The 13,158-nt window shown below is 36.9% G+C and overlaps 2 protein-coding genes across 8 annotated transcripts in view; one reads left to right on the top strand and one right to left on the bottom strand.

Moving 5' to 3' along the window:
- RNLS (renalase, FAD dependent amine oxidase) overlaps window positions 1-13,158 on the bottom strand; it is a 346,205-nt gene that overhangs the window by 324,348 nt on the left and 8,699 nt on the right. The window lies entirely within an intron of this gene.
- Window positions 965-13,158, top strand: part of LOC131751626 (gastric triacylglycerol lipase) — a 54,179-nt gene continuing 41,985 nt past the window's right edge. Inside the window, exon 1 of the mRNA XM_067025098.1 lies at window positions 965-1,037. The gene's annotated coding sequence lies outside the window, so the exon portion shown is untranslated. The remainder of the gene's footprint in view (window positions 1,038-13,158) is intronic.

The following is a 13,158-nucleotide window of genomic DNA, read 5'->3' as shown; positions in this document are numbered from 1 at the left end:
GGCAAAGATTAGCTTGGGTTCCCTCTCAGGCACTTAGAGAGAGAATATAAGATTAAGTGGAACCAACTCTCAGTGTCTAATATTTTGTAAATAATAATAAGGACAGGTAGATGAGGCAGATACAAAAGGTGAAGATCAAGATAAAAGGAATTTAATAGTAATAATTATTTTTTTGGTCTAAAATTGAGATCTCACTTCATAAGCATGCAGAAAGCCCAACAGAACAGCTAATATCTAAAGAAGGTTAGAAATTGAATTATTTCCCCTCCTATGGAGATGGTCTGCTGGAAAAAGTAATTAAGCATATTATTCGATGAATAAAGGACTTTTGTTTCCTGTGCTTGTAACCAAAATCTTTTCAGCAAAATCTCAAGGAAGAATGAAGACTTTAAACTTCTTTTAGTAAAAAGAATTGGTTCTCATTTTTCCATCAAGGATGATGGAGATTCTAGAAGTTCTAGGAAGGAGGTTGAAGGTATTCATTATGAGTAATATTTTATCATTATATTCTATGGTACATAATAAATTCTGAGATTATGCATTTTTGTAGTATAGATTACCAAAGTTCTAAGTGTCTGTTTTAGGAGAGTGTATGTGTTAAGATTAGAAGCCTTTTGAACTGTGTTCCCCAAGTCCTCAAATGTTTTTTTCCTCCCAATCCAATTAGGTAAAGTCATTTCCCATCTCAATGTATCTAGTCAGGTTTTAAAATGTAGATGCCATATTTTTTGATGAACTAGGACCTCTGTTGTTTGTTCAACAGATGTTCACTGCATTCTGCCCCAAATCCACATTTCCAGCTTTACCTCCCCAAAATTCCCCACTGCAAAGCCTGTACTCCCACTAAGCCAATCTATTTTCAGCTCCAATATATAAAGCAAGTGTTTCTACTTCCAACTTTTTGCTAAGACCTGTTTTCTCTCCACAGCCTTCTCTTCCTCTCCCTCTGCCTGCCCTTCGTGATGTATTTCAGACTGGTCAGTCATCCACTCAGTAAACAGAGACCGAGGCGTACTTGTGTGAGGCGCTCACAAGCAGTAAGTCGGAGCCTGCTCCCATCTTCTTATACTTTATATTCTTAAATTCTACCCGGAAAGACACACATTGCACAATGGATTAAGCCATTAGTTAATTACAATTGTGATAGTGTTAAAACATGAGGCACAGGAAACTAGGCTAACGGATAATGGGAGGAAAAGCCTGGTCTTGGTGGTCGGGAAGACATTATTGTGGAAGCAGTTTTAAACTGAATTTGAAGGCCGGGCAGAGGGCTAAAGTGGGGCAGAGGGAGGTCAACAAGCAAACTTTTTTGATGGGGGCGTGGGTTTTTTTTGTTTTGTTTTGTTTTGTTTGCGGTACGCAGGCCTCTCACTGTTGTGGCCTCTCCGTTTGCGGAGCACAGGCTTCGGACGCGCAGGCTCAGCGGCCATGGCTCATGGGCCCAGCCGCTCCGCGGCATGTGGGATCTTCCCGGACCGGGGCACGAACCCGCGTCCCCTGCATTGTCAGGCGGACTCTCAACCACTGTGCCACCAGGGAAGCCCGGGAATGGTTATTTTTAAATTGGGATATATTAATAAAAACATAGTAAGGAAACTCTTGCCTTCCAGACATTAAAACTGCAATAGTATTTTTGCTCCTTTATCCTGGCTCTCTGTAAAGTTAAGGACAAAAAGCAATAAAGAAGCCACTGGAGAAGGACCTGGCCATCTGCTCTCAGAGAGTTCTGAGAAATTACCAGTAAGAACTGGCCTTCCTGCTCTGAGCCCCACTACCCTGTCAATATAGGAAGAAGACTCAAGCAGATATGAAAGCTATCTCAGGAATGTCATATTCCTGGAGAGAAGTTTTTTCCCCAAATCCTGTGAGATGGGAGGAGGTGATTCCCCTCCCTAGGAGGTCCCCAGAGGATAATTCAGAAAGAAACCCTGGGGAGGGAGCTCCAAGAAGGTTTGACAAGGGCCATGTTTTCTGACTACGTACTTGCTGAACTGCAGAACCTGAAGGGGCTGGGGCAAAGCTCTGCTGGTGCGCTGACTTCGCTGACTCTAGGCTATAGGAGGGGTTTGTTAACAGCCCCAGAAAGGTTCAGTGTGAAGCCGAAATCTGCCACTGGACCAAGAAAACACACAACACACTGTCTACATGGAACCAACACTAAGCATCAGACAACAGGAATGAAGTGCAGGGAAGCCAAGGCTACCTTCTTACCACCAACAAGCTGCCAGTCATAGGAGAAATCAATGTCTCCTGGAGAATATAGTCTGAAGGGAGGGGTGGGTAGATATTCAAAGAGAGAATGAAGGGGTGTGTGTATAAAACAGACCCCACAATTCACTCTGCCACAAGCCCCTGGTACCACATACAGGTCTACCTGGCACTGAAGTTCAAAAATAAACACAGCTGTGTCTTAAAAACCAAAATGAGACTATTCCAACAGCCAAAAGTGACTAGAAAGTTGGAGCAAATGATCAAGATGTCATTAAGGCACTCACTCTCTAGAAAGACATGGAGTTCAAATAGCGAACTGTGAGGGCAGTTCCAGGAAAAAATAAAACTTCCTCATGTTTACACCCATATAGTTCAGACTCCTTAAAAATGAGTTACAACCACAAAGTGATTATAAAGAAAATAGTGATGGTTTGGCAAAGGAGTAAATAAATGGAACAGAACAGATATCCAGAAACAGATGCAAGTATATAAGGAACTTATCATATAGCAAATGTGGAATTTCAATTTAGTGGGAAAAAGAAACTCTTAGTAAATAAATGGTGCTGATAAAATTGGTACCACTATGGGGGAAAATGCCAACAAAGCTAGATCCATATCTCATACCTTATAAAACACATATTATGTCAATAGATAAAGATTTAAATGTAAAGCATAGGAATTAAAATTATTAAAATATAATTTATAATATTTATATGACTTTAGAGTGAGAGAAACAGTTCTTAGCAAGTCAGGAAATCTATAAAAGAAAAGACAGACTTGACTAAGTAAAAATCTTAACAAATTATTATGTCAAATGACATAAACAAGAGCAAAATACAAATAAATGGTAGTCTGGTAGATATTTGTAATACCATATGAAAAACTTTAATATCTCTTATATATAAAATGCTCCTAAAAGACAAATAGCCCACTAGAAAAGAAAGTGTAGGAGAGGACCAGGACATTTACAAAAGAGGAAATCTAAATGTCCAATAAACTTATGAAATGAGGCTCAATCTCACTTTCAGTCAAGGTAAATGCAAATTAAAGCAAGAATGATGTACCTGTTTTCATTTATCAATTTGGCAGAAATCTTAAAAAGATTAATAAAAAATTAAAAACATCCAGTGTAAATGAGTATATAGAAAAACAGGCATTCTCAAACATTAAGAATGAGAATCATCACAAAATTTTTGGAAAGTAATACAGCAGTATGTATTAAAACATACAGAGCTTTTGACCCCGAAATTTCAATGTTGGTATTTCATCACCCAATTTAGCAATAAACAGGAATAAATAGGAAAAAAAGAGAAACCACATGAATGCTATCAATAAACAATGAGATGAAAAACTAAATTCTGGTACTCCCAAACTAGAGAAAATCATGCAGCTGTTAAATAGAAATAAATTAGATGTATTTATCCAAAGGACTTAATTTAAAATGCAAATTTCAAAACAATACATTTAGAAGGTGCCCATATGCCTGAAGCAAGGTGTGGAAGGGCACTCACTAAACTGTTAACATCAGTTACCTCCAGGAGTGGGAAAGGAAGACAGCCCAGGGAATGAATTACTAATTCAACTTTGGATTGCTTCATTTTTTATAAGATTACTAATCAGCTTTGTCATTTAAAGTAATAAAAAATATATTGGGGGAGAGGAAAAAATAGGACTACTTAATTTTTTTAACTTACCCAACAAAATGTAATACAGTAGACATTCAAAAAAATTTGTGGAATGAGGTAGAGAGAAATAGGAGGGAGATGGAATATGTTTAAACTTAAGTGTGTTTGTAAGGGATAAAAAGATGACCATTAATGGAATGACAAAGCACTGTAGGTCCTATAAATAATGTGAGGAAAGGAATAAGAAATACTTGATAAAGCTGGCAAATAAGAAAGTGGAAAAAAGTGGAAAAAAAAGTAAGTAGACATAGATGTAAAGGATAAATACAATATAGTTATTATTCCAATAAATGTAAAAGTTGTTGAATTCTCCTATCAAAAGAAACAGACTTTTCATGTTAGATTTTAAAATTCAGCTAGGTGGTGTTCTCTGTAAATACCTAAATAAACATAAAACAACAAAAGTGATATTACTCACCATCTCCACAAATATAAAAGATTCCACTATAAGCCTAATAAGAAATGGGTAAGTTCTTAAGATAAAAGCTACAAAATTTTTCTGAAGGACGTAAAAATACCTAAATAGAGAACTTTGATTTTCTTGGATGAGAAGATGTAGTACTGTAAAGACATAAATTCTTCCTAAATTAACATTCAAATTCAATGCAATTCAAATCAGTAGTCCAACAGGATTTTTTAATGAAACTTTATTCTAAGGCACACAGAGAGAAATAAAACATTAGATTAACAAAGAAAACTTAGAACAAAAGTCATCAAGAGGACCTTATTCTACTCTATATGAAAACAACTGTTTGCATCCAGTATGGAGTTTAGTGCAGAAAATTTTTGTTTCAGATTTGTGCTATCAAAGCTACACTTTGCAAACTTGGAAACCTCCTAAATGTTCATCAAACTGGTTTAATACATAAAGGTAAATCCAAAGAATAGAACACTATATAGTAAAAATTATGACAAACGTGAACATTCACTGGCATTGAAAAAATTTTCCTAAAATATTATAAAGTAAAAAAAAATTTTATTTCTACCTTAAAAATACCTAGAAACATGTATTTACATATTTCTTACATATTTACATATTTCTTAACTGGGTTAAGATCCATGGGGCTGGAATTATGAATGCATTTTATTTTCTTTTTACTTTCAAGTTTTTCATCAATCAAGTGTATTAATTATAAAATAAAATTCAAATTTAAAAATCACATAATATTAAAAGAAGAAAGACACTGAACAATTTTGTGTACATCAAGTACAGCATTAAGGTGCAAATTGGTGGTAGAATATCTGAAACCAGAGTATGTAGCCAGAGGTTAGAAAGGAAAACAGGGTGAGGGTGTCCCCTCAGCCTGAGGAGTTCTGTTTTGCTTGCTAGAGCACCGATGTGAGAAAAGAGGGGGATAGTACATAGGTGACTACTGAGAAAGTGGTTATTTACTAGGACATCTTTAGAAAGTTAAAGATGTACAGCTAGGATTTTTAATAGTTCATTAAAAACCTACCATCTGTGAATTTACTGAAACTTTTAAATGACTACATTTCAGGCGAACAAGTGTTTCAATTTTTAAAATGTAAACCAAGTAAGCATCTTTTAGATGCAGTCAAATAAATAATATTTTATTGGATTGAAAACTTCTGTACTTTGAAGTAAAGTGGCATTTCCTTAGTCTAAAACTATGCACCTTAAGGCTTGAAGGTTTCTGTTTTTCCTTTGGTGGTTGTATTCTAGAATTTTAATAACAATTTCAGATTCTCCTAATTTATAATTAAATATACATGTATATGTATACATATATCTCTATTGCCATTGTAAATCTCCATTGTACAGCTGTGGAGTTTTATATTCCTAGATAAAGGATTTTTCATTTCTTTTAGACTATATTCATGTATGCATCCTTTAGTTATTATAGTTTGCATTCTTGAGACCTATAGGTTTATTATATATTTGCTATAATATAGCAACCAGAAATTAAAGAACTCATCAAAATAAGTCATTTAGGGAAAATCAACTCTCCTTTCTCCACCCTCCAATCTATGAAAGAGATGCTCACTGTTGTGTTTCTAAAGATTGGGATGCCTCCCGCCTCACATACAGACACGCGAAAATGAAGTGTCTTTCTTTTTCAGAGTCTTAAGTTGGATTCAGCTAGTGGATTCCTGAAAGTGGGAGTGGGTAGGGAGTGGAGATGAAATGTCTAAGGGACAGGGGTTTAGGGGAGAGAGAGAGAGACCTGGCTCTCACTTGTGTGCCCAGCCCAGCTGGGATCTTGCTGCAGAATGCCTTTGAAGCATGTCTCTCACCCTGGAGAGCAGTGGAAAGATCTCAGTGTCAGTACAGTGTTATCCCTTGAAAGGCATCCCTGAGACCACACAAGGCAATGTGTCTAACCCATGTCAGAGGACCAGAGCTGGCCCAGCCCCACACAGCAGAGGAGGAGCAATAATGATGGCAACCTTATGGACTTACGCTCCACACCTCCCCTGTTTTCTGGCACTATAAAAGCCTGGGGTTCCTGTGTGATCCCAAAGGGAAGGGAGGCAGCTCTAATGATGACTGAGGGTGGGTTTCCTATCAGGTGGATAAAAAGATGCTCTAAGCAGATAATTTGTATATTTAGAGAAATGAAGGAACAGACAATCCTTTGCACCCTAGTGTTGTAAATTCTAACTCAAGATGACCATACAATATTCTGGATACAAATACACCATTGTTTTACACAAGGGCAAAGTAATGTTTCTCACTGTGTTTCCAATATCCTTATTACTGATATCCAAAATCCTTACTAGGATTTTTCTGGCTGCCTTTTTGTGGGCACACATTTGACTGATAATAATGAATCATCTACAGAGACATCTCTCCCACTACCATTTGCTTATTCATAACCAAGAGCTCAGACCACATCATCTTATAAAAATGCTTTCACATCAGTTTCCCCTAACACAGAACTTTTACACTTGTCAGATGTAACGCTCATCTGTTATTTTTGTGCCCACACACAGCTTCATGAGAACACCTGGCCAATGGGCATGGCATCTTCTAAATTTACTTAAGTTAGCATTTAGAAAAATGTCAGGAACATGGGGACACTTAAGAAATAATCCCATAGTGATGCTTCCTCAGAGGTATGGGTGATCCTATGAACAGTGTGCATGGAAGTCACGCAGATGGGGGTAGATGTTATGACAACGTGTTTATTCTCTTACTCTGGTACAGGTTTGGGGGTGTGGGGTGAAGAGGTGTAGGGCGGAGTGAGGTTGTACCTCCCTCTAAAAGAGGTGGCTTTCATAAAAATGTCGCTGTTGACTTGTGAAAAAGCTCCGATAATGACTTACTCCTCTTACAAAAGTGATCAGTTCGTTAAGTAAAAGTTAACTAATGTAGAGTTTTCAAGGCAGTTGTCATGTTCTTTCACAACAACGAATATGTCTGTAATGTATCCTATTTGTAAAACCCTGAAAATAAAATAGCCACCTTTGTTTAATCCCCAAAACCAAGCATACAACCCTTTAAATAGACATCTCAGACCTTTTCCTTAATGGTAAAAAGTCACAAACACTAAAAAGTTACTGGGAACATTAACTTTAATACTTCTAAATCCTCTACTCAGATTACCTCATGTAATCTTCACTGTAATCCTATGTGGTTAGATGTTATTTATCCTCATTTTATTAACATGGAAATCGAAGCTCAGAGAGGTTAAGCAACTTGCCCCAAATCACCCAGACAGTAAGTGGCAGAGCTGGGTTACAAATCCTGGCTTTGTCAGTCTACGTTCTTCACTCCCTCCATAGAGTAGCCAACGCTAAATAAGTAGTATAAAACCCAAGTGCTAGAGAAGGTTCTGAACGCTTTCCCTGAAGCACAGAGCCCCCAGGAAGCTCTGAAGAACTCAGAGGCCCAGAGCTGGATCCTGAAGGACAGAGAACACAAAGGATGTGTCAAGTTGTTCCAGGCAACGGGAGCTTTGTGAGTAAATGCACAGATGAAGAATGTGTGGTTCATTCAAGGAACCTAGAGGAGACCAGGATTCCTCAAGAAAGGAGGCCAGCTAGATGGCTCTCCTTGCCTCTCTCAACTGTCTTTTTGGCAACTCTCCTGATCTGTGGCCACATGCTCAGCATGGACCACACTTTTGCTCTCATTTGTCTGCATTCTGAAGTAATGTTAGGGGGCTTGAGGGCTTTGGTCCAAAATTAGCAGTGTTTTACGGGTTAAGGGTGGGGCAGGACTAGCACATTTTCTCCCTGGAGGGTTACTGACATGTTTCTGCTCAGATGAATATGGTTCTCACTTCTATGGATTCATCTGGTCAGAGCAGGAATGCACGTGAGTCTACACGGGGATAGGAGGAGTGGCTCTCACACGGAGAGTCCAGCTCCAGACCCAGTCTGTCTCCTTCTCTCTCTGTGTCTCTCTGCCTCTGTCTCTGTCTCTCTTTCTTTCTTTTTTCCTTCCTTCCTTACCCCCCTTCCCTTCATTCCTTCCTTCTTTCCTTTCGTTTCATAAGAAAAAAAATTAGCATTCTGGTTTTAAGGATGTGAGATAGCATACCAAACTATAAAGGAAGATTATTCATTAGGAGACCTTTATAAAAATATGCATTCCTTTAATACAAGCATGTGGGAGAAAACCTGAGGAGCCCCATGTAGGAGGAGGTCTGAGGTACAGAAAAGAAATTTTCCATGATCCTTACTCCTCATAATCACTTACCATATCCCACCTGTTTTATTTTACATTGTTTATCCCACATCCTTTCCACTGCCTCTGCCACTTTACTAGCAAGAGTATGAAAGAACTATGGCAGGCAAGTCAGGTATGTGGATTTCAGGCCCAGATGTTCCATTACAGTTGATGAAGAGCTCTATTTAAGGGTGTAGGAAACATGAAATCAAGACAATAATGATATCTGAAAGGCACCTCCTTTTTTCTTGACCATATTTTCTCCTGTCCAGCCCCTAATAAATTGTATGAACTTGTACCGGGCAGATGATGTCTTAAATTCCTCATCGGGGTGGAAGAAGCAATAAGCCTCAATGTTCCTCCTAGTCCTAAAATTCTGTGATACATCCAAGGTTCACACTTTCATCCTAGTACCGTGAATCAGGGACCAAGCCAGGACCAGTAGACTCTAAGATTAGCTGAATTCTAGGAGCTTATAATCAAGTTGGGAAACAAGACAGATGCTCAGTCATTTGGCAGATATTGACTGAACAATAATAGTGGTGTGTGGGTCTGCACGCACCTTGGTACTTGATGCTGGGTGGGGATGGGGTGGTCTATAGGAGCCCTTTCCTCCTGGATTTTATGGTTTAGTGGGAAAGAAACTTACTGAAAAATAAGAATCGTAATAAAATCTGATGAGTATAATGATAAGGCAGAATGTCCCAAACAGGCCTAACTGGGAGGAAAAAATTCCCATAAGGTACTTGTTAAATATATGGATTCCTGGGCCTGACCCAAACCCTAGCAATCAAAATCTTCTTAAAGGTGCCCCTTAAGTGTTTTTAACTCTCAATCTTCATTAGGCAAGTTTGGAAAACATGGTGATCAAAAATGAGCGGGACACTGTGGGAACTCACAAGTACATGAAACAATCAGTAATAGGGTAGTCTGACATCGTGTGTAACAGTGGTTACATGTATGGGCTCTGGAGTCACACTACTGAGGCTCACATCTCAGCATCACCACCAAGAATGGAAATAATAGTAATTAGGATTGTTGTGAGGATTAAGTGAGCTAGTCTTTATAATATTAATATATAGAGAGTAGCACTGTTATAGAACCAGATGGCAAATCATGAATCATAAGAGGTTCACTATATAGTTCATAAAGCTTCCCTGTTCTCCTAACTGGGAGAATGTAGTAAGTGTAATAAGTAATTGCCAAAAAAAAACTAGTTCTGTTTCTTTTGTAAAAAGGAAAATAGGGAAAGGGAGGATGGATAAGGGAAAATCCAGACTACAATGTAATCAAAAGGGAAGTCTTTCATGTAACAGATGGTACTATATTGATTCTAAGGGGTAGACATGATTTAAAAAGAGAGACAGAGAGAATGAAAAGACAAGCACAAAGAAAGCCAAAGACACAGGGCTGTTTATAGTTTGTATGAATGTGAGACCTGTAGCACAGCCCTAGTTCTGTCACTAATTAGCTATGAACTTTTGGGTAAGCTAATTATCATGGACCTAAATTTATTTCCTTGTATGAATGGAGTTTTGTGAATTATATTACAGATAATTTTATAGCTTATGTTTCGGTCATCTTCATAGTTCTCTCTAGTTAAAAAAATTTGGAGGGGAACTGCAATATATACTGAGTCCACTAGATGGCAATAGATAGCTTTGTAAATGGAGGTCTTCCACAGAAACTGAAGATGTCTAATAAGCAAACAAGAGTGTATTTAAGGTTCTCGAGAAACAGAGAGATGAAACTAGTTCCTCATACTGAGGTCCTTATTGAGATTTATAAGATAAGTAGAAATCATATGTTTTTAATCCCTTTGTTTTAGACCCACAGGTATTCAAAGGTCATGTTAGGACATTCTGTTTTAAACCTTTACTGCTAAGCCAGGTTATTTCATAACAATGAAGCAAACACAGAATTGCTTGCATGAGGTCCAATTCTGAACTGAGCCAGTAAAACTCCCCAAAGATCCTTACTCTTAGTCAAAAGTACTAAGTCAATCATTCTTAAACTTTTTCATCATAAAGAGCCTACATATCCCACCACTAAAAAAGAAAAGGAAAAATGATCTATTTCCTCTTCAGCACGATACACTTTTTAAAATGGTGTCACCATTATCATTTTTTATAGTAAGAGTAAACAATCCTTATTTTTAAAGTTACGACAGTTCAAAAAATTGTATCAAAGAAGATTGAAAATCACCTTCAAGCAATAACAATGCTATTAAACTATTTGGGGTAGATAGAAAAGAAATAGCAATGCATCCTTTTATCTTTTTTAAATTAAAAATGTTTTAAAATCTTCCCATGTTAATAAATATATTAATGATCACTAGCATTTAATAGTTCACAGCTAAATATTTACAAATTTTATTCAATATACTTTAACCAAAATGTCTGGCCTTCTGTGACAACATTTTCCTTCACAAATTGACAGAAGTGGCCCCATTTAAAGATAAGTAATGATTAGACAGGGACCTATGCAGAGAAAAGGAGGAAGACAACAGACTGCACAGAACCTAACAAATGAGCTGATGAAAAATACATATCAGAAAAATTTTTCCAAGAAGCAGATTAGTTCAACAAACACTTAGGCAATGACCTGAAAACAGTGAAGGAATATATGACCTCTTTGAAACAATATCTCAAGGAAGGGAGCAAAAGGAACACATTTGAAAACTACATGAGTGACATAGAGGAAGGCTAGAAATAGAAAATAAAAAATAATGCAAAGACCAAAACTGACAGTGAGTTGAGACAAACGGCAAATATGGAAGGGAGATACTTTGAATTTTTTAAGATACTCTGAGATCATAATAAATGGAACAGATATAGATAGATAGTCATGTAAGTATTAGAAGGAAACAGCTGAAAATAAGGGAAAAGCTGAATCTTCAAATACAAAATGTACAACACGATTCATGAAAAACTGACACAAAACTATTAACAATAAGATATATCTTTATGAAATTACTCGACTCAAAGATAAACAAATACAAAAGAGGTACGTCTAAAATAAAATATCTCTGAAAAGCTAAAAGGAAAAAAGATGTACCAGACAAATGAAAATAAAAGAATGAGCATCTCATTTATCAGTCAAGAATGATATGAAAGCAAAATAAAATGACACTAAAGAAAGAAGTTAAAGGGTAAATTTTAATGAAGAAATATTATGAATCAAATAATGTGGTATCAAAAAAATCATAAAGCAGAATTTGTTTCCCAAAACCCTAGGAAAGACAGAAATACAATAATAGTAGAAGAATTTAAGTTATCTCTCTCAGACCAACACAGTTCAGCTACTCAAAAAATAAGGATAAAGATGATCTAAATAAAATTATTAATTAGCAGGCCCTTAAACATCTTAGGCCTCAGTCTATGCCATGGTGTTATATTTTATATGTCATTTACTACAAATATTGAGAAATACCTTCAAAATGCAACATTGAAGGGTCTCCACATACAAAACTAGGTAGCTTTTAAAAATTGGAATATGTAATTTACAGTACCACTGGGTATACTAACCAATAACTGTGTTTTAGTTAAGTTACAGTATGTTATTTAACAGTCTCAAAATCAATCCAATTATTACAGAATCCAAGGCAATAAATTATCCTACTTTAAAGTGACTTTGGCAACACACTAGAGGTAGACTCAAGAAAGAGATCTTCGAAATTCGTTTTTTACTTTGCCTATAGCTATCTAATAAACATTCCAATCCTTTCTATATTACTGTCTCAGACTGTACAACAAAAGAAGCTATATATTGTTACTGCATGGTAGAACTGATACTCAAACTGCTTTCAAGATATAATATGCAGCTACACTCTTCCTCAGAGAACAATCTCTATTACAGCTCTAAATCTAGGATCTATAAACCATATTCATTACCAGTTTTCTTTCTAACAGTGGCATAAAAGGCTATTTCTCAATCAAATCCAATATCACCTTCAGTCATGCCACAAAGTCAAAAGCTACAGGCATGTCACATCCCCAAAGCCTTGCCACCATCACCAGACTCTGCTTTGTTATAACTCATGGACTTCAAAGCAAGATGAGGTATCCTCCAGAAATCAATGTGTCAGAAATTTGATGTGTCAGGGTCAGTCAGACATGATAAAAGGGAGGAGAATAATCAGTTAAACCTGGCATAGGTAGATACAAAGCAGAGATATAGAAAAGCTCTTCTTAAGAATCCAGGTAACAGGGAAATCTATAGAGACAGAAAATAGATTACTGTTTGCTTAGAGTTGGAGGCAGAGATGGGGGATGGAGGGATGGAGGCGAGAGCTTTAAGATATGGGGTGTCTTTCCGAGGTGATGAAAATATTCCAAAATTGACTGTGGGAATGGTTGCAGTATGTCGTTGGATATACTAAATACCATTGAAATATACACTTCAAATGGATGAGTTGTATGGTATGTGAATTAGTCCCAAAGCTGTTTTTTTAAAAAGGAGGTGGGAGAAGCCAGGTGAAAGGTGAGTCAACAAATCACAATCAGGGAAGAACATGAGACTCACACTCAAGAACAATCCAAGGTAAGGTTTACCAGGCTTGTCACATAATCAATGCTTATATAATAAAAAGCTTCTTTTTTCCAGAATGGCCACAAAGAGACTGTT

This window comes from Kogia breviceps, chromosome 2 (assembly GCF_026419965.1).
Source record: "Kogia breviceps isolate mKogBre1 chromosome 2, mKogBre1 haplotype 1, whole genome shotgun sequence".
NCBI classification, from domain to species: domain Eukaryota; kingdom Metazoa; phylum Chordata; class Mammalia; order Artiodactyla; family Physeteridae; genus Kogia; species Kogia breviceps.
The sequence above is the reverse complement of the archived record's forward strand: the minus strand, read 5'-3'. Positions and strand labels throughout refer to the sequence as shown.